At 36.8% G+C, this 23,011-nt stretch overlaps 1 protein-coding gene across 2 annotated transcripts in view; it reads left to right on the top strand.

Annotated features, from left to right (window-relative positions):
* The window catches only part of si:dkey-27h10.2 (putative uncharacterized protein DDB_G0290521), a 76,360-nt gene extending 65,964 nt beyond the window's left edge, over positions 1–10,396 (top strand). For both annotated transcript variants that reach the window (XM_049481402.1, XM_049481401.1), the window contains exon 14: positions 10,296–10,396. The gene's annotated coding sequence lies outside the window, so the exon portion shown is untranslated. The remainder of the gene's footprint in view (positions 1–10,295) is intronic.
* The last annotated feature ends 12,615 nt before the right edge of the window (positions 10,397–23,011 follow it).

Raw genomic sequence — 23,011 nt, 5'->3', positions numbered from 1 at the left:
CTAAATGCCACCCAATAGCGGTAGGCTGAGGACTCTGAGTGTTCCAGTAACACGACAAACACGCAGACCACAGTCCAATATACTCTCCTCTGAATGGTGAAAGAGCTAGCGCTGTGCTTAGCGGCTAATGCTAGTGCCACTGCACTTCCTTAGTGGCTTTACTGAAAGGCGCACCAGATTATAAGTTACACTGTCGATTTTTGGGGAAAATAAAATGATTTTTTCAGCTTTGACACTATACTTCTACTAATCAGTGCTACATACTACATACTCAAACTCTATGCAGTATTATCAATTTCTACACAACTGGGATGCAGCTTTGACTGAAGATGAAAGTGTGTCATTATCTGCCTACGATCTATCTTTACTCAAGTGGTCCGTCTGCTTTCCGCTGGAGCATCCTGACCTGTCCGTCCTCGGGCGCCTCGATGGGAACTGTGTCAAAGGTCAGGCCGGCCTAATTAGAGGAAACAGACTGACCATGAGAGACGCCTCAGACCCCGAGTCACCCTCAGAGTCAGGCAGCACATTCCAGCAGCAGTCCTGAGCAAGTCTGCACAGAGACACACAGCTTATTACACCTACACTGATATTCACAGTTAACTTTACTAATCTAAACTCATATTTCATCATATTATTAACCCTTGTGTGGTGTTCGGGTCTGTGGGTCCCGTTTTCATTTTTCATTAAATGATACTAAAAAATATTTTTTCTAACTCAAACTCATTGGCATTGGCTCATTTTTTTGTGAAAAACATATATCAAAACACATTTTCGATAAACACACACTGTACACCCCCCCCCCCCCCCCTAAACATTTTTATATTACATACAGTATGTTTGGCCAAGGGCTAATAAACATTTCATACATCATTTGTAAATTTAAAACTAAATAAATGTATTACTCATATCTTGAGTTTAATTCATTTTCTTTTACATTTTATTAAAAAACTAATAAAAAAAGAGTAGCACTTTTTGAAAGAAATGTAACATAAGAAAGGTAAAGGGCAAATATTAACCATGTAAGCTGTTTATATTGCTTGCAATTTAGGTGAAGCAAGCATGTGTAAAGCATTTTAATGTAAAATTGCTTAATTTTGCTGAATTAAATACAAGTAACAAAGTAAACGAGTAACAAAATTATGAACACCACACAAGGGTTAAAAGTGGAGATCAAACTGTATACCTTAGGGCTGTGCAATACTGCAACATTTAGTATCGATCCAATACCAAGTGAATACAGGACCAGTATTGCCGATACCGGTACTTTTTACCACTACACAGCAAAAAAATTCATTGGCAAAAACTAGACAAAATATATGCAAATCAAGACAAATATATTTATATTAAGCTAAAAAATCTGCCAATTGGGTAAGCAGAATTTTTTTCTTAGTAAGATTTCTTACAAAAAGCAATGGCAAAGTCTTAAAATGAGTGAAGCAACACCTAAATCAATCTAAAAAAGTCACTGCTTTTGGACAAAAGAATCAGAATACCTTGATTGCTGATTGATTGGGCTTATTTTGAGTTCAGATTATATAAAATAAGGTACAAATTCTAAGTAAGAATGACAGTTAAGGTAATTATTCCTAAAATAAGCAAAATAATTTAACACTTACAATGCTTAGTAAGACAAAAAGTCTTAGCAGAGAAGAAAAAAGATTTATTGCCTTAAATTTAGAACATTTCACTCGTTAAGATTTAATTTTTTGTAGTGTACCAACTACTTTTGTGTAGGGGAGAGTAATGTATCATAATTTATTAAGTGAATGCACTTGAATTTTCATGATTATTTAATTATTTTGTTAGTTTTCCTTTAATTGATCATGTTTTTGATTATGATAAAACACAGGACAAATTAAAAAAGAAAAATACTTTTTTTTAGGTAACTCCTTAAAACTTAAATTTCCATTTTGGAGTGGTAATCTGCATTTGCACTTAACAAACTCAACTAAGTTTTTTTTTCCCCTAATTTCCCTTTAAAAGTTAACATAACATATTTATTTAGCCATAATCATATTTCAGGTGTGAGGCGAATCTATATCTTTTTATAGGTAGTTTTCCTATTTTTCAATTCCAGTGAAATAATCATTTAGTTTTAAAAAAGGGGGGGGAAAGGGGAGGGGCTAATTGAGCAGGAGTGAAGTGAGAGAAATGCCTGGAGTTATACAGAAAATAAACTAAAACTTAAGGACGTTTTCACACCCGTAATTCGTTTCTCTGGTCTGAATCAGTTAATGAGTTTGTTTACTTGGAGCGTTTTCTCGCTCTGTTCAGTCTGGTTTCACATGGGCATAAATGTAAACGCACCAAAATGTGCATCAATAAACCACGCGAGCAGCCTGTGTCCTCTGATTGGTCAGAGCTGTCTGACACGGAAGTACGTTAAATATAAATATATGAAAAAAGTAAATACAGCGAGAAGATTTTGTGTTCCAGCGCAAATATCTGTGCTTTAACACTGAAACAGAGTCACGCAGCTGTGAGCAGTGAATGCATCGCAGACGGCGCGTGCATGGACACAGTGTTTGTTCACAGCTGTGGTAATTAGCGTTATCTGGCTAATATATCAGTTTAAACTGTGCTTGCTTTATCAGCAGTTTAGCTCAAATAAATGGCTTATATTTAATAGCTGGATCCGATCGAGACCGGATCATGTTCTCACCACAAGCGAACAGCTCCAGAGTTCGTTTGGTACCGGACCGAGACCACCTCCTCTAGCTGGTCTTGGTCCGGTTCTTTTGATCCGCACCTGAGTGTGATTACTGTTTTCACACCTGCTCAATCGAACCGCACTAAAGTTACAAACGGACCAGAGTTCGTTTTAACAGGACCAAATAGTGCTGGTGTGAAAACGCCCTAAGAATCAATCTCCTCACACAAGTATATACACAATACTAACTTTAGTATCGATCCTATTGATATTTTTTTTAATCGATCCGTCCACCCCTAGTATACCTTACTTGTAGATAGCTCTGAAGATATGTCTGAAATATCATAGTTAGTCTCAGGCTTATAGTGTAGAATGACGGTCTCTGGCCTTTATCTAATGTTGTATATTTGGATTTTGGAAAATTTTGCAAAAGTGTTATTTTTAAAAATTCCATTCTTTTTCATTATAGAGAGAAACCCCTAAACCAGGGATTTCTATTATGGCAGGGAATGCATGATATTTCAGCTTGTTTTGGGGCATGTTCACACACACACACACACACACACACACACACACTTCCATCATCTACTCTGAATGCTCTTTGCTTTGTGTATGTTGGCTGTGATTTCAAAGTCTTCTAAGCATATAGGATGACTGAGGAAATGACCACTTAAAGAAAACTCTTCACACACACACACACACACACACACACACACACACACACTCAGAGCACAGCATTGATTGATTTTCGTCTGCTAGATCCTTGAACCTGCCGTGTTGCTGTCTTAAAATCATTTTTATCTTCTATTTTCTCAGCCTGTTGAGCACCAGACATACCAACAAAACCATTTACCAATGAGTTGATATTGACATGTGGTGGATTCCTTTTGTTTTTTGTTTTTTTTTTCATTTGAGTCTTGGATCCTCTTAGGGCTTCTTTATCTAAAAATTCAAATTTTGAATTCTTGGAATTGCTTTGATGTGATTCTTGGAAGTTTCTTATTTTGAGATTTTTTTTTTTATTATTTGATTCTCTTAGTGTTTCCCTTTTTATATACTTGGGAAATTCTTAGTTTAAGCATTGAGTCCTTTAATGTTTCTTCTTGTTGCTATTGATAAAATTTATTTTGTTGAGTCTAGGATCCTTTCAGTGGTTCTTCATCTGAGAATTTCCATTTTTAAATCTTGGTTTCTATCAGAGTCTCTTCAGTGTGATTCTTGGAAGCTTCTTATTTTGAGAATTGTTTTTTATTTTGAGGTATTCGATTCTCTTAGTGATTCCTTTCTTATATATTTAGGAAAATCTTCTTTTAAGCCTTTGGTTCTTTAATATTTCATCTTAATATTCTTGATTAAATTCATTTGTGTTGAGTCTTGGTTCCTCTCAATGGTTATTTTATATAGCATTCCTTGTTGTCTTAGGGATTTAATCCTATGAGGCTTGGTTCCTCTAAGACTAACACTTGGTTGCTTTGTTTTTACCTGATGCTCTTGAGAAAAAGTTTCATTTTGAGTCTTGTTTCCTTTCAGAGGTTCTTTTTCATGCTTTTAGAGAGTTTTTCCCATGAGGCTTGGTTTCTCACAGAATGAAGCTTAATTTCTTTGCTCTTGATGAATATTCTCCTTTGAGACTTGGTTCCTGCAAGTGGCAGTTTACCTTTTGAGTCTTGATTCTTCTCAGGGGTTCTTCTGTATATTCTAAGAGAATTTGAGACTTTTTGTTAAGCAATGTTCTAAAAAATAAGCAGTGTTTATGTATTGCGCCTTAAAGAATCAGGAACCTCAACTGATTTATAATAATTGAACACATAAAAGTGATTGATTTTAGTCTGACCCTGTAGATCATAGTGTAGCCAGCAGAGCTGAAGGAAGGTTTGTTTATGGAGTGAGGGTCTCCACAGAGCAGGATTATATGGGTTAGTCTATAATCTATGCCCATCACTTAGTCCTCCAGTTTCCAAACTCTCTCTCTCTGTCTCTCTCTCTCTCTCTCTCTCTCTCTCTCTCTCTCTCTCTCTCTCTCTCTCTCTCTCTCTCTCTCTCTCTCTCTCAGATTCTCACCTGTTCTCACACAGCCATGGTCTTTGCTTCCAGAGACAAATGGCCCCCACCGTGACCACAAAGGTTGTAGGATATTTGGGTATGATTCTTATTTTTAGCGGCCGTGTGGAAACAGATGGAAAATGAGACAGAACACGAGGCCACAGTGGAAGGCATCCGCCTACTAATGTGAGATTGAAAGCCTCGGCTTTGTGTCACTGAAACATCAGCAAACCGTTCACTGTCCCACACTGTTACTGTATGAGCTCCTAGAATTCCTTCATGTCCGTCATATATTTTATTGTCATTCCTATTCTTTTTAGACAACCTTAATTATAGATAAAAAAGTTTAGCTGAATGCATCTGCCTAGTAGGGTGTAACGGTACAGAAAAGTCACAGTTCGGTTCACACCTCGGTATGAACCCCACAGTTCGGTACGTTTTCGGTACTTTTCAGTACATTTGGTGGAAAAAATAAAGAGGCTGGGCATTCTGTACAGCCTCACCTTTATTAACTTCAAAATAACAATGAATCTTTACTATAATCTTGTTTTGTTTTTTGGAATGGAATGTTGAAACAGGACTCAAGCTCTTTTATTAAATGCTTGAAACCAGGGTTCTCTCCTACTGTCATCATGAGAGGATGCATCTTTTAGATCTTGTTGGAACAAACAAACAATGAGCCTGATTGTGGCACTTTATTAAGAACAAACACAACAGCATTACTTTAACTGATTAAACAGCATATTACTGCATGCATTTCAGTGTTTGAGATCTTTTCTAAGAAAAATCAGCATTAGACTGTTAAAATTAAATTATATTAGCTTTGTCAATCACTTAAAAATGAATTAAAATCATGATAGAGAGAGAGAGAGAGAGAGAGAGAGAGAGACAGTACGAGCGCCTAACCCTGCGTTCACACTTGAAAGCGACAGGTGACAGTTCATTCGTTCACACTCCTGTAAACATTAGCTCCACGTTACGTTCATTGGTTCCACAAGTCTCCTATAGATTGTCTGTGTACCGTGTATTCTGCGTGCTTTTGCAGATTTTAAGGTTTGTAAAGAATACACATACTGTTACACCCCTAATAATTAGGCTCATCTTTCCATAGCTGGAATTTTCTGAAATGTCTGGAATCTTTGACTTGATCTAAAAAAAAAATCTCTTTTTGAATCCTAGTTCCTCTTAGTGGTCCTTTTTCATGTTCTTGTGAGTTTTTTTCTACAAGACCTTTTTATATCATGCTTTTGATGAAATGTATCATTTTTGACCATCATGCTCTGGAGTCATTTGAGTCATTTCTCATCCTATTGTCATTAAGTTTTTTTTTTGTTTTACTTCTCATGCTTTCAGGGAATTTCCCTTATAGAACATATTTTTTTGCTATTTTTGTTTCTTACTCAGAATCTTGAGGAAATTGCTCCAATTGGTAGGTGTTTTTTCTTAGTTATTTCCCTTTTTACTCTTTGTTTCATGGGTGGTTCTTCCCAATGGTTCTTAGATATTAGCTCAAATGAGACCTAGTTTTTTCTACTGTTTTTTTTCTAAAGCTGTTAAAGAAAATTCTCTATTTGATGGATAGGTCGTTCCAGTGCTACTTTTTCATTCTCTTATGGAGTTTCATATTTTGAGTGCTGATTGCTCATTGCTTTTGATGGATGGTTCTTTTCAGTACTTCTATATGATGATTTTGATGATTTTGTTTCTATTTTTGAGGAGAAATGTGGTATTCATTGAATATAATTGAGAGAATACACTTTTGAACATTGTATGGATTGTTTTTGAGTATTATTAGGGATAAGATGTCTTCTGTAATCACTGCTTTTCAGTAACAATCCGTTTTGGATGTTATTTTTTTTATAATGTTAGGGTCACTTATACAGCTCAGTTTATCGTAATGGACACTTTTATTGGTTAGGATTGGACAGCTTATTGAGCATATTTGACAACAATGTAGCTGTAGAGTAAAAGCATAATGAGCTTCATATTCTGCTTGAATTTCCCTTTGTATTAAAGGTATGTGAGTAGTAAAATGCGAGAGAGAGAGAGAGAGAGAGAGAGAGAGAGAGTAAGAAAGAGAGTGAAGGAGAGGAAGAGCTCAGACCTGTAGCTCATCCTCTCCCCCAGTAGCTCTCAGAGGGCATGTTCTGCTGAGTGCGGCAGTCTGTGATCAGAAGGTCGCTGAAAGACAGACACCTCCACCTGCCCGTATCAGCCCTGCCCATCACCACCAAATTCCACAACCCGGCTCTAAACAGCAGAACCCAGAGCTCCCAGTTTATCTACTAATAATAGTACCCACCCACAGCTCGGGGGTCTGTACTGGTTTAGATTTTCTTATAAAACACCTTCTCATTCAATGCATTTTCTTTATTTTCATGACTATTTACATTGTAGATTCTCACTGAAGCATCAAAACTATGAATTAACACATGTGGAGTTTTATGTAATTAACAAAAAATGAGCTGTCCTCCACAGTCACCGGACCTGAACCCAATCCAGATGGTTTGGGGTGAGCTGGAGCACAGAGTGAAGAAGGCAAAGGGGCAACAAGTGCTAATAAACACCTCTGGGAACTCCTTCCTTCAAGACCGTTGGAAAACCATTTCAGGTGGCCACCTCTTGAAGCTTATTAAGAGAATGATGCCAAGAGTGTGCAAAGCTGTACTCAGAGCAAAGAAGAAACTAGAATATATATATATTTTTTTTTTAGTTATTTTTTTGTTAAGTACATAAAACTTCACGTGTTCATTCATATTTTTGATGCCTTTAGTAAGAATCTACAATGTAAATAGTCATGACTATATAGAAAACGCATTAAAAAAGAGAAGGTATGTCCAAACTTTTGGCCTGTACTGTGTTAATTTTAAAGTCTATTTCTTCACCTTCTAAAGCTTCAGTTATAGTGATGACATGATCGAACAGTGAGCATTTGTAAAGCCCTTACATCTCTCTTTATTTCTTATTCATTTGAACTAAAATGTGACCGGATCTTTGTTATAAAAACTTAATGGGCCAAGGCACACTCAGTTCTGCCTACAAAACCCAAAATGCACCACACACTGACATCACTCCCATTGACAATCATATGACACTGCACTATACAGTGTATGGCATTACCCTGGAAGCTTATCACCGGAATATTGAATTCTCCTGTGCACACCCATAAAAATACACCCTCACTACACACACTCCTTCCTCATTATTGATGCTTTATCCTCCTACAGCGCGTTTCTTCCCTAGGTGTATTTGCTCTCTTGTATCCGACCTTGTTTGTGTATTTATCCACAAATATTCCAAAAGGACAATGCTTGTTTAAATACTGCTGCTGCCTTAAGAGCTTGACTTACTTAAGACAGTACTGATACTATACCATGAGCAGCTGTATCAGCAAATCTAAACCCTGTTTCAAAAATGTGATGGGTTTGCAATTGGACTTGCTATCAACACTCCAGTCTTACAGCAAAATCTCAATAGTTTGAAACGTTTGAAAAACATATTTTTAAAAAAAGTTCTCTAAATCTCTATCTAATCTCAAATTAAACAGAAATTAGATCACAAATAAGTTTACTGAGACATTGCAGATCCACATTCGACCACTAAATGTTTCCTCCTTGTTTTTTATATATATTGCTGTATTTCCACTTAAGATTCAATTTAGAAACATATCCTGATTTCTAAACTGACCTTATCTCAACTAGGCCGCTCTCCTGAACCTCAGCTCCAGTGTAATCTCAGTGTCATTTGGAGAATCCCCTTATTAAAAGTTTTCACTTCCCGGCTGATCCTAATAAAAACAGTCCATGAAACCCGATGCCAGTGGTCTGAGCTGAGCTGGAGTTTAGGGACGATTTTTTTGAACGTGGCTCTTGGATTAGTCCCGCAGGTTTCTCCCACCTTGATAAATCTCCAGAGGAATGCATGTGCTTTCAGCAGCCCGCTCTCTGCCTCCCCCAGGTCAGCGGGGTGGGGGAGTCCACAGATTCTTATCTCTGCTTTAAGCTCAGTTTACCCCGTACTTCTGCTTACCTGGCCCACCTTATGAGTGGTGGAGAGGATCAACTCCAACTGAGAGCGAGAGATCTGAGCTACCTTTATTCATTTGCATCAATATACAGTGGCTAGCAAAAGTATTCATACCCCTTGAACTTTTCCACATTTTGTCACCTTACAACTACAAACCAATTTTTTATTAAGATTTTAAGTGACAGAAAAACACAGAGTATCGCATAAGTGTGAAGTGGATCGAAAATGATACATGGTTTTTAATTTTTTATCCAATACATTTTTGAAAAGTGTGACGTGCAAAAGTATTCAGCCCAATATCAATATTATTAGAGCCACCATTCGCTGCAATTACAACTGTAAGTGCTTTGGGGTTTTTCTCTACCAGAGACAAATTATGCACAGTTGATTACACTGGATTTTATTTATAGGTTTTTGAGTAAAGGGGGCTGAATACTTTTTTATTTGATAACAATTTGAAAAAACAATGTATCATTGTCGTTACTTTGTGTTTGTCTAACACTTAAAATCTCACTAAAAACATTTAAGTTTGTGGTTTTAAGGTGACAAAATGTGGAAAACTTCAAGGGGTATGAATACTTTTGCAAGCCACTGTAGATATATTTATAATACTCATAAGAGTTAGATTACTGGTTATAGTGGAGTAATAGAGGTATAGTAAAGGAGGAATCTGCTTCCTGAACGATCATCACAATCATATTTCACTCATTTCTAAATGATTTATTGTTACAGGGCTACGTTAACCCATGAGATCTTTATGATGCAACATAAATCATTTGTGTTTCTTCTACAAACAGATGGTTGCAATAGATAGAGGTCAAATGAGGTCAGAGGTCAATTTTTAGGCACTGATAGACCAAGTCCCCTTTTTTCAGATTTGATTGTGATAGCACAGACTGAGATAAACTATATATTTTTTATATGTCATGCAAATCTATATATCTTTATAAAACTTTTGCTGCGGATATGATTAGGACAGTCTCATTTTGTATTGGACAACAGCTAAATTATACAGTGCTAAGGCTACACTTATTGGATTTCGGACTAATGTCATAAATAATTGTAAAACTTAATATAATGTTGATGTATATGTTTGGTAATAATTTTACAAACTCTCTATGTTCTCTGATTTGTATATGTAATTAACTCTATTTATATGTAATTGTTCCTATTTCAATGTTCCATTACAATGGATAGTTTTCTAATTGTAAAATCAATAAAAAAATGTTTATAAAAAAAAGTGCTAAGTGCTGCCATTATGATCGAGAGACAGCTGGTTCGAATCCCGGTCATGCAGCTTGCCATCAGCTGCCAGAGCCCTAAGAGAGCACAGTTGGCCTTGCTCTCTCTTTGGGTGGGCAGATGGCACTCTCTTTCCTCTCATCACTCCAAAGGGTGATGTCGATCAGAACAAGGCGTCTGTGAGCTGATGTATCAAAACCATGTCGCTGCACTTTCCTCCAAGTGGGCTGTGATGCTACTCGGCTTCATATGTATCAGAGGAGGCATGTGCTAGTAAAAGTGGGACATGAATTATTATCACATGAGTTAACACATGAATTTTGTTTTGCAGACTGAGAAGAAAATGAGCCTCACACCTGACCAGACAAATGAACCTGCATTACGGACAACACACACAGACTATGTATATATATATATATGTATATATATGTGTGTATATATATATACACACATATATATATATATATGTGTGTATATATATATACATATATATAGTTTGTTACAATAGTCTTTTGCTTACTCTGCATATTATTTCAAGTAAAACATTTTTAGGGCAAAATATATAAAACTTTAATTTAAATGCAGTTACCTAAGAAAGGTCAGTTGCTTTATAGAAACCCTTTATTTAATACTTTATTACATAATTTATTAGTCTAATGTCTGTATATAGTAGGGTCAATTCTAAATTATTATAAACTAAAACTATTCTAAATTATTATTGTATTGTTATTAGCCTTGGTATAGACCTGAATTATTATTCTTTACATTGATTTATATGATTTTAAATGCTTATAGTTAAATTTTTGATTATCATATTTTTTGTAATATAGTAAATATTGGTATTAAAATGAAGTGCTTATTACTATAATGCTCTAAATCTGAGGGCAGCATTTCATCTCCAATATAATGCATTCTCCATTCTGATGTGATGATAAAAGCCATGGGTAGGTTTTTTTATAGCTAATTTCAGGCTATTTCATTCTTGTATTGCATTGAATTTTGTTATTATGCTAGGTTAAGTTTTTACCGGACTGTTTTTCTTTAAATGATTTTGAAAGATTTGTAATTTACTTGTATTTACAGCAACAATCAAACTAACTAAAATTATCTCATTTTTTTGAAATGGCACTGTTAACATTATTACTATCATTAATATTATAATTATTTGTGCAAGGATTGTTCCCAGACATTAGCAACCACGCAACACACATCAGGGACTTATTCATACTTTTATATATTTACTGTGTGTAGATGCTAAATGTTGATACATTGTCATTTAAATCAAACAAGTACATTTTTGTCTGTATACTAAAATATTTAAACTCTGTCTAAATGTATTTGAATATTTTTTAAATCAATATAATGTATGTGTTTGTGCTGTGGTTTTATAACTTATGTAGGGAAATTCATAGGGACTAAGAAGGTTTTTCACATACGGATGCACCAAATATTCTGAACCTAAAATGTGACCAAAAAGGGCACTATTTTACTTACATAAATAAGTAAGACCAAAAAGTGCAATGATATGATGATTTGATATATGCTTTTTCTTTGACAGAATATCAAGACAAAATACACAATTTAATTTCTGCAATACTTAAAAATTGCTAAATGATTGAAACCTACAAAAAACTTTGATATTTTACTTCTTTTATTTTATTTTATTTTATTTATTTGCTAATTTGAGATTCAGTCAGAAAAAAAAAATTGGATTACATATGGGCAGAGTCTCCGTCAAGTAATTGAAGAAGTTTTGACCAATCAAATAAGTATGTCTAATTAGAGTATGCTTTTATTTTTTGTATACTTTATTTGTATTTTTCAACCTCTGTGAAGAAACAGGATGCATGGGAATGTGTGTTTGACTTTTTGCTGTTTATCATTAATTGTTATGTTATTATTATTAACTTAATGATTATTAGAAGCAATCTGAACCTGATCTGTTGCTGTAAACCTTCATTAAAAATTATTCCACTGCTGTGTTTTATATGCTGCTGGTAGGCAGTCTGCTGTAGGTTGAGCCACTATAAAAATGCCTCCATGCTTTACGGCTCATAGGAAGTAGTTTAGACAGTAAGAGCTCTCTCAGCTTTCTTTATGAGGCTTCTCCTCTTCTCCAGACAGTGTGGGAAGATCCTGCTCAACATCACTGCTACTGATTTTATAGAACAGGATCTTAGGTTAAATTTACACAGCAGGTAGGATAGCCCAAATCCCATTTTCCCACCAAATAAAATAAAAAAACTTGATGCAGAGAATGGCTCCATTGCACATGTACATCAGTTTATGAGCATAAACTGATCAAATAAATTACACATATGTGTTGCACATGTGAACATAGCCTTAGATGATCCAGAAACTGCATGATTTAACACTGCCTGATCAAAAAAAAGGGTCCCCACTTGGATTTAAGTAAGTAAATGATGTGGAGTTGTTTGATGCTGTAGTTGGTCTGCAGGTTTAGGTTCAGCAACAGTATGTGCTGGTAGTCAGCTGACTACCTGAATATACTGAATATAGACCAGGTTATTCCATCAATGGATTTATTTTTTCCTCTCCCTGATGAACACGGCCATTTTCCAAGATGACGTAATGTGAAATGGGACTGGAATAGTGAAAGAGTGATTCAGGGAGCATGAGATCATCATTTTCACACATGGATTGAGAGAGAGTTCACCACAGAGTCCAGATCTAAACCTCATTGAGAATCTTTGGGATGTGCTGGAGAAGACTTTGTAAGCTTATGGAAACAATTCCACAGAGAAATATTAGAATGTGTGACCTTTTTTTTGGCGGCATCTTTTTTTTTGGCCCGGCAGTGTATATGTTCTGGACCACGATTGGGCTGAAAGCAGCTTAAAGTCAGATTAATGTTTTTATTTGCATTATTTAATGGTTGCATTTATTTTGTGCCAAGTTTTTCCCCCTTTAAACTAACTTTGTATATAATTTGTATGAGTAGGGAAGCTTCTTACTGCTATTGGATGTTCAGAATGGGATTTTTTTTTTTTTTTTTTTTTGCTTTGTTGATACAGCGGGAGAAGTTACTTAAATCTGATCATCTCACCAAATCTGCTCTTTTTTGGTCATATGTGATATGAGATGTGTTATCTGTGTGAAAGTGTAAATTATTAGGCCACTTTTATTAAAATGTGTGTTATTAAAATGTAATACAAATCCAATACAGAGCAATATGACTCTGAATGAGTCTGAACAGCCAGTTTGGAATTGATGTCTTTATTGTCAAAGAAAAGGGAAAAATGGACAAGACCAAAATGGAAAATGGACAGCAGTGAGGAAGGTATTCAATAGTAAAAAAGTGATGTAATATAGTGACATTTTTATATGACATTTTAAGATTAAGCTTAGAAATGTAGCTTAAGAAACCAAAAAGGAAGCCAAATAAGCATCAGTTTAGGAGCATGAACTCTTTACATGGATGTCCAACATATATGTCTCATTAAAAGCATCAGATTTGTTAAGATATATCATATCTGGGCCAGTTTATCTTCTGCTGTGGTAACGTAATCTTAGATTATCCAGTTTTTGGATCATCTAAATGTTTTATATGCTTTTAACCATGAATGGGCCTTACAATGTTGATATGATAAAGATGGGTTAATTGTTTCATGTTTCATTGTTTTGCTTTATTTAATGGTTGCAGTTAAATTACTTTTGATATAAAAAAGGTGTTAACTATTTTTTATCTTAAAATGCATAATGGACTGTATGTCTCAATTTGTTTAATTAATAATGCAAAGGAAAGAAATAACTGTTGGAATTACTGTCCAAATAAAGTGCACACCAAAGAACATGTCTCTATCTCACCCTCTTCATTTCTCTGTGTTCTTTAGGCTAGGCTTCAATGTCTAGACTTCCCCTGCAGGCAGTATGAGCTCCAGGTGCAAACCTCAAACACTGGGTGATAAAAGACAGGAATTAGGTTTTTAGCTCAGACAAAAAATAAATAAATAAGGCTGAATTTGTGTATCCTGCAGACTCAATTGAAAAAAAAATACAGTGCATCCAACAAGAAGTAAAGCATCATACATTAAAACATGGTGGCACACAGAAAACAGTTCAGATTTAATTCATTGTTTCACACGTAAAATTGGTATCAGTTTACTCATTTTCCTACCTCTTTACAATCTAGGTTAGCTATAACGCTCAGCAGGATTTGAAGTACTTGCACATATTTTATGGAATAATGTAATGTAAGCATTCAGCATCACTTTTTACAAATGGGATCAGTGTACGCAGTTTGCTACCTCTTTACAAACTGTTTTTACCATTTTCACTTAAGTGTGATTTCACTTTTGTTTCCAACGGTTTAGACATTAATGGCTGAGTGTTAAATTATAATTCTGATCATTTCGATTTTTGTAAATTTTAGATTGAACCAGAGAGTCATATCTCTCGAGTCGTCCCATGAAATGTAAAGGATGCACTCACTTTTGTGAGATACTGTAATTTGCTGTACGTTTTTGTGTCTCCATATGAATTTAATCTATTGTAGTATTATCAAAATGCTGCATAGTGCGTTGTTTTCAGGCCTGTCTCTCCTGCACCGGACTATTATACCCAAAGTGCACCTGATCACCTGATACTGCACACAACACTCCCATGAAGCAAATCACCAGAATATTGATTTCACCTGTGCACGTGTCTGAGTACTGCCTGATCATGACAGTTGTGCGCTGATAATTTCTGAACAGTCTATGTTTTAAATTATTCTATTATTTTTGTGTTAAAGTATTTGTGTTAAATTGAATGTATTGGAAACACTGATTAAGTGATGATTTCTTATATAATTTATTTTAGTATAGTCTAGAATTAAATCAGTAAAACAATAAACATTCAGTCAATTTGGTCTCATTAACACTTCTATCCTTGCTTAATAAATTTACTGTTTAAGAGATATAAGGTGCTCTTCAGCACACGGTGAACTGATCAGGAGTCTGACTTTTTATGGTGAAGTTGGAGTCTCTCCAGTTGTTAAATCGAGCGTTTGTTTCTAAGCGGCTCATTTGCTTCGGGGCAGATGATGCTTCAGATAAATTCAGTTTAAACCACCACTAAACCGCCGGTCTTCCACGTGGTTCCTGTGGTGAGCTGAGGTAGAGGAACACACAGGGGGATGGAGGGGTGGAGGGGGTGGAGGTAGCGGAGGAATGCAGAGATGACCGCAGCACCAGCAGAGCGGTGCCAGTGGCCAGGGACAGGAATGCCGTCCTTCTCCCTGCGCTCTGCTCTCTGCTCTTGATCCGCAGGGGTAAAGTATCCCAGGATCCTCTATTTATACAGTGTGTATATTTACAGTGCTGGATGGCCGGGATGCTGCAGCGTGAGGAAGCGTGGAGAAAGTGTTGCCTCCTTTCTGGGGGAGAGTTATTCTGAGGGGGTGAGCGGAGCGGGTGGAGGTGTTGGTGACGCTGCTAGGACTTTCGCGGCAGTGGGCAGTAAAGCCTCGCCCCGGGTTGACATTCAGCAGAACCTTGTTTGCTCTGGGTGGATGGAGGTCCACCCACCTAAACACCAACCTTGTGCACTGTAAGCCTGGATAAGTTGAATTTACTTTAAAAATTTGAGGAAACGGGTTGCCTTAAAAAAGTAATGTAAAAAGAAGTAGTGGGTAATGAAAACATAAATTATCATAACTTAAAACATCAAGTTATTACAACTAAAGAGGAAGTTGAATTAACTTTTTTATTTTTGTTATATTGTAAGACCGTATAAGTTGAGTTTACTTAACTTTTTTAAGGCAGCTGGTTTGCTAATTTTTTTTTTTTTTTTATTTACTTTAAAAGGTTAAGTAATGGGGAATGAAAACTTGAGTTAGCATAATGATCACACTGATGGTGAGTGTTAGTCAAAAAGTGTTGGATATACCCAGTATGCAAATAGATTGTGACAGAAGCCAATGGAAAAGAAGCTGTTAATGACAACAGTCTAAACTTAGTTATTACAAGTTCCACTGAAGTACAAAGTTTCTCCAGCACTAAGGCTGAGGCATCAGCATTAGCATTAGCCACTAACCACAGAGCTAGCTCTTTTGCCCTTTTAGATTTGAGTATATTGTGTTTACAGTGTTAAAACAAGCTACGTGGGACAGACCGCTAGCTGATAGCACCCTATGTTACCTGAACACTCGTAACATGGGTTTTTATTGTAACGTTATTAGGCAGCGTTTACTAGCGCTAACTGTGGCTAGCACTAGCATCTAATGCTAATGCTGCTGCACCAAGCCTTAGCGCTGGACAAACCACTGAAAATATTGGAAATCTAAGCTTATTGTAAATAAATGGAAGCGTTTTCAGGAGAAAACATCCAGAGCTCATTAGACCTTGAAAGAAAATGTTTTATTTTAGGAAATACAGTTTTGTTTACTCTCTCCAGCTTCCCCATTAAAAGGGAAACTTGCTCCCTTGCTCTCTTCAAAGTAGGCATCTTTACTAGAGTGTCGCTTAATGCGTCTTATAATAATCCATTGTGCCATATATATGAAAATAGACCAGAAAATAGATGTTTATTGATAGTGTGCCTTATAATATGGTGCACGTTATAGTCCCAAAAATATGGTAACTCTTGTTTTAAACTCAATAAAGCATAAACTGTAAAATGTGTAACAAGTGGATAAAAAATAATTCTGAACAACATATTGTTGTGTGGGTGCAGATTATGTCAGTTTCATGTCATGCACTAATAATTTTTTTAAGTATTATAAAGCAACACTAAATAAGAGAGCACCATAATTATTTTTCCCAAATATTTCCCAAACAAATCTGTATTGTCTATTAATCCTCTTTCACAGTTTTTTAGCATGTGGGAGTCTTTATATAGCATTTCTATCTTGAGGCTGTTTTGTGTCTCTTGTCACTTATTTGAAGAGTAAAAGATTTACTAGTCTCTGCTGAGGTCCTGAGTTGATTTATGATATTTATGAAAGTGACAGAATTCATGCGTACCTGTTGAAAGGTGAGCGCGTGCCTTTCAGCGAGCCTGACGAGCGTTTTCACTCTGGCGAGAGATGTGGAGAGACAATAGCCCGATCGGGCGTGACGGTACTGAAATAATAATGAGTTGTTTATTAGCACACTTCAGAGCGCCGCTAAAGCCTCGAGCCAGAGCGGCTCAGTGGAGGCAGCGGTTTCCCTCTTATCACCCTGTTAGACAGTGACACATATCCACAACTGCTCCCTGCAGCTGGAGGCGGCCATACTTCAACACGGCCATATATCACGAGGAAGGTTGGGAGATGTTCAAGTGCGATAAGTCTACAGGAGCTGGGAGGAATGCTGGGAATGACTCTTGGGAAGTTTCTTTTTACCCAACCAGAGAACTTCACAGGTGACCCAGGGATATGCATTTATCAGTGGCGTGCAGTGAAACCCCGCCGCCAGCCGACCGACACAAAGATAAATATTACAATAACTACATGTTCTCTGTCTTGACGTTATATTAACTTAATACAAATCAACAGCCCACAAATACAGCTACAAACTACAAAAGTGTACAATAGACCCAACAATTAATGTTTAATTTGCCTACAAGTACAACCAAGTTCAACAAGGATCACTCATTTGTATGCCAGGGCAGCCAAAATATTACGTACACACAAAAACTCACCAGTCAGACAGCCTATTATTGTATATAATTAGTTTCACATTGAAGGACAGCCTTAAAAAGTTTTTTTTTTAATATGATATAACACATTATCTGTCTCACTTGCAGCCGCATTTCCATGATAGTTAACTAACTATTGAATTAATCCAGCATGAGCGCGTAACACCTTCAGCACAGCGCTGAGAAGGGGTTAGACAGCCATGGCCCCGCCCCTGTAGTGAAAATCATGAATCTGATTGGTTAGACTTGCTTTGACTTTGCTAATAGATTCATTACTACACCCTTCTCAAAACCAGGAGAAGGAGCCTTCTGCCAAAAAGTAGTTCCACAACAACTGTAACAGAACTGCAACTACAAAACGGCGTATAGTTTTTACAGACTAACACCACGACCGTCAGCTTGAAATCCAAATTGGGAATAAGTGAAGATGGTAACGTTAGGGGCGTGAAATAAAGCTAATACTCTCCTCTCCTGCTCTGCTGAGTTGTCTTCATGTAAAAACTGCACGTTTGTCGGCATTTCTGCCTGTTTTTCTGGGTGGTGTTGGTTTTAGCTAGCCGGCTGGACTGTGGTTAGGTTAGCGTAGCTTGCTTTAGCTCAGCATTAGCTTAGCATTAGCTTATCCTAGCCTTGCCTGGCTGGTTACCGTTCCGGATGTCATTCTGCAGCCGAGGTGAATGATGGATGTTCTTTCACTTTTTTCCACAAAAGACGAGCCAGCGCTGCGGGCTGCAAGTGAGCGTGCCGTGGCTGGGCGTCAGCCTGTGCTAAGCTAATGCCCTGTGCTTCAGTCTCCTGGTTTGTTCTGCTGCTGCCAGAGTGCTACGCTAGCTACGCTGTTGCTAGTGGGACGTGCTGCTGCTGCCGGAGTGCTACGCTAACTACGCTGTTGCTAGTGGGACTTGCTGCTGGGACGTGATACAGATTTAGTGTGAGAAGGCCGTGCTGTTAATACAAATATCACCTCCACCAGTCTTACACACTGCTTTTGGATAACTTTATGCCTTTACGCCTGGTGCAAAAACTCAAGCAGTCCAGCTTGGTTTGATGGCTTGTGATCATCTTCCTTTTGATTATATTCTAGGGGTTTTCAATTTGGTAAAATCAAAGAAACTCATAATTTATAGATGGTCTCCTATTTCTTAACATGGTGGAACGTCACTTTAACTTACATGTGTTATATCATAACTATGAACCTGAAAAGCTTCCTGCGTGTGTTTCTTCAGTAACTGCGCTTGTGTTACGTCTATATGGGTCCTCATTAGGAGCTTGACCGGTCACTCGTAAGGAGTACACCAAAGGTTATTTTAGCAAAGCAACAAAATAGAAAGGGATGCAGTGAGCTCCTGTGGCGTGCAGAGCATTCTGGGTATGCTAACAGAAGGTTTGTCACAAGCGTGGCTAAGAACAGTATGGAGTAGTCCCAAACACGCACTAAAATAAACGGAGTTCCCTTTATTTCCGTCCGGTTTACTGAGCGCAGCATGTGATACTGCCCTGCTCTCTGCTTTGTGTTTAAAATTACTCTGTAGATGATTTATGCTCATCACTTTCTCCAGTGAAAGGATGATCCACAGTGTGACAATACATCACATTAAAGAGGGGCTTCCTCTGTCATACAAGAGTAGAAGAATGAGGAGAAGCATGTGGAGCACGAGAAGCTCGTTGAATAGCTTCTATATTGATGTTTAATGGCTTGAGATTAATAAAAAATCATTACTTAGTCATTTTTAAGAGAACATGCAGATCTCTCACAGCAATTTAGTGTACTGAAGATTTAGATTTAACACATTTCTTTAAACAAATAATAATAATAATAAATTGTGTTATAATTGTACAGTTATTGTATACAGCTGTACAGTTTCTTTCTATAGTTTTCTTTAGTTTTAGTTGTTTATTTTTAATGTTTTAATGACAAACATGACTTTTTGATCATATTTTTTATCATTTTACAATTTAACAGGTTTTTTGCTACTTTTATGTTAATTGTTTTTTTTAATAGCTTTTAAATTTGCATTTCTATATATGTTTCTTTGAGTTACATGTATTATTATATATACACCTCTGGAAAAAAGAGAACATTCAGTTTCTGAATCAGTTTCTCTGATTGTGCTATTTATAGGTTTATGTTTGAGTAAAATTAACATTGATGTTTTATTCTATAAACTACAGGCAACATTTCTTCCAAATTCCAAATAAAAATATTGTCGTTTAGAGCATTTATTTGCAGAAAATGAGAAATGTCTAATTTAACAAAAAGCTGCAGAGCTTTCAGTCCTCAAAAATGCAAAGAAAAAAAGTTCATATTCATAAAGTTTTATATGTTCAGAAATCAATATTTGTTGGAATAATCCTGGTTTTTAATTACAGTTTTCATGCATCTTGGGATGTTCTCCTCCACCAGTCTTACACACTGCTTTTGGTCTCATATTTCTTTCTCTTATTTTTTTCCAAAGCTGTATATTGAGATATATTTAACCTGATTAAACTCAATTTAATTATGTTCTTCAATCTCTTAGAGCTGTAAATGCTTGGCATGCTTTAAAACGAAAACTACAGAGTGAAAAAATGGCATAGTGTTTGATTGATTGATTTCCATCACTTGAATAAATGGGAATAATGTGTGTTTTATTGAAACCGATGACCAAAACAGATACATTGGTGCTGTTTTAATCGTACACTTTAGCTCGTCCGTGTCATTAGCCGGGTCCTGTATCAAAAAACTCTGCTCCATAAATGGAAGGAGTGTATTTTTATCTGGATGTGGTCGTGAGGTTTCCATACACAGTATGACGGTGTGCAATCTCAACCATCCAGCCCGGATCTCACCGAGCCGAGGTCATCCCGGGTCACTGTCGTCTCATCGGGGACAGAAGACGCGGAGAAAACGGCTGAGTTTTGTCAATTTTAAGAGACTTTCACAAGATTTTCAGCACATCCTTCAGCTCTGATGGATGGACAGATGTCCTTTATCTTGTCCTGGATGCTGGGGGCTTGCGTCAGATCGTGTGTCGTGTTATGAGATATAAACTCATCTCTGTCCTGACAGCAATGTGGGGGGATTTCCATCTTCAGCTACTGCACGTATTTAAATCTCAGCCCTGGTGACAGCAGCCACAGGGGTTATATTTGGACTTTCTAGGAATAAAACATATGAACGGTATTTGGTTAATAAAGGCAACAGAGCAGCAGGTTGGTTGGGGTTACTCTTGAACTGATTCTTGAACTGGGTCAAACATATGCTATTTCTGCATGATAATACAGAAATAATATATCATTTAAATATATTTTAACATTTAAATATTTCCTTAAATAGCCATGTTATCTACTGTTTATAACCACACGTCAATTTCTACTGGTTTTCTTAGTTGAATTAGTAGTGTTTACAATAGTAAAATTATATAAAATTGAAATTTTACATTATTCAACACTAGTAAGGAACAGGGGTGGCACCACATTTTCTTTCTAATTTAGCAGGTTAGTGGCTAATGCTAATGATGCTCCACCAGTGCTAGCCAGGGTAAGCAGCAGGCTATAGTCCGATAATACTCACCTCTGAACGGGGAAAGAACTAGTGCTTATCGCTGTTAGTGGCTAATGCTAATGCTGCTCCACCAGTGCTAGCCGGGGTTAGCAGCAGGCTACAGTTTGATAATACTCACCTCTGAATGGGGAAAGAACTAGTGCTTATCGCGGTTAGTGGCTAATGCTTATGCTGCTCCACCAGTGGTAGCCAAGGTTAGCAACAGGCTACAGGCCGATAATACTCACCTCAGCTCAAAAGCGAAAGCGCTAGTGCTTAGCGCAGTTAGCGGCTAATGCTAATGCTGTTCCAGCAGTGCTATCCAAGGTTAGCAACAGGCTAAAGGCTGATAATGCTCACCTCTGCTCAGCGGTGAAAGAGCTAGAACTTAGCGCTTGGTGCTGAAGAACTAAACTGAAACTCCTGTATAACTCTGTACTTCAGCAGAGTGGCTTTACTGCTCCTTAATACATGACTGGTAAAATTTTATACATAAGGTGCACTAGATTATAAGGCGCACTGATGATTTTTAGAAAAATGTAAGGATTTTAAGTGTGCCTTACAGTGCGAGAAATACAGTATATATTCGGGGAGTATTTTGTTTGTATTCTTCCACAATGAAAAAAATAAAGAAAAAACCCTATCAAAACTGTAGTGAACATACAGTGGCTCAGGCATCAGGCAGCATATAGATTGTGACAATATATATATCAAGGTCTAGCGCTTCTGGAGGCTGTTTGCAGTGTGATTTGTAGCTCCACCCCTCTGTACATACAGTACCAGTCAAAATTTGGACACACTTTAAATTCAGTGTTTTTTAATTATAATAGCTTGCTTTACATTAATACTAAAATCCTCCAAATTATGAAGAAAAACTTTATTTAGAATTATTTTATAAACAAAAAATGGCTCTTGTACTGTAATTTAATGGAAATTTAAAGATCATCATATCATCGCTTTCCAATTAATAACTCTTATCTCCGTTTTTTTCGATTTTAGTTTACTACATAATTTGAACAGACAAACTCTCTCTTACACTGTGCCAAAATTTCTGGATGAACGGACCAATAGAAACTTTTCTAAATTACCTGGAATAAACTTTTTTTACATTGATTCCATTATAAGTTTACAATTTTTTTTTTCTCTCTCCTATAAAGTTGCTGTTTTGAAGATAAGTGTTTTTCATTGGACAGCGACGATATGCACTTACTGGAAAACTACACATCCTGGCAAAAAAAGAAAAGGTCATACACTCTAATATATTTGGTTGGATCGCCTTTATCTTTGATTTCAGCACACATTCACTGTGGCATTGTTTCGATAAGCTTCTGCAATGTCACAGGATTTATTTTAATCCAGTGTTGCATTATTTTTTCACCAAGATCTTGCAGCAGCATTGATGATGGTGGGGAGAAAGTGATCTGGCCTCAATTTGACCCAGCTATCAAATATACTTCTTATTAATTGAGCTAAACTGCTGATAAGTCACAATTCAATCTGATATATTAGCCAGATAATATACTGCTATGGACAAAAGCTGTCTCTGCTGGTATATGCTGTTTACACATGCAGTAATGTTCAGCGTTCACTGCTCGCAGCCGCATCTGCACTGCACATCCCATTGAAAACACTGAGTTTAAAAGCTCAGCTGCAAGTTTTCAGCGTTCTGTGTTAAAGCAGCTTTACACTGCACAGATACACGCGCTGAAACACAGAATCTTCTCACAATATTTGCTGTCTTGCTCCCGTGCCAGACAGCTCTGGCCAATCAGAGGAGACGATGTGCTTGCGTGGTTTATTGGTGCTCATTTTGGTGAGCTTAGGTTTTTATGCCTGTGTGAAAACAAACCAAACAGAGTGAGAAATGCTCCAAATAAACAAACTCATCAACTGATCCAGAG

This window comes from Astyanax mexicanus, chromosome 7, assembly GCF_023375975.1.
Source record: "Astyanax mexicanus isolate ESR-SI-001 chromosome 7, AstMex3_surface, whole genome shotgun sequence".
Classification (NCBI taxonomy): Eukaryota; Metazoa; Chordata; class Actinopteri; order Characiformes; family Acestrorhamphidae; genus Astyanax; species Astyanax mexicanus.
This window is presented reverse-complemented; position numbering and strand designations above follow the sequence as displayed.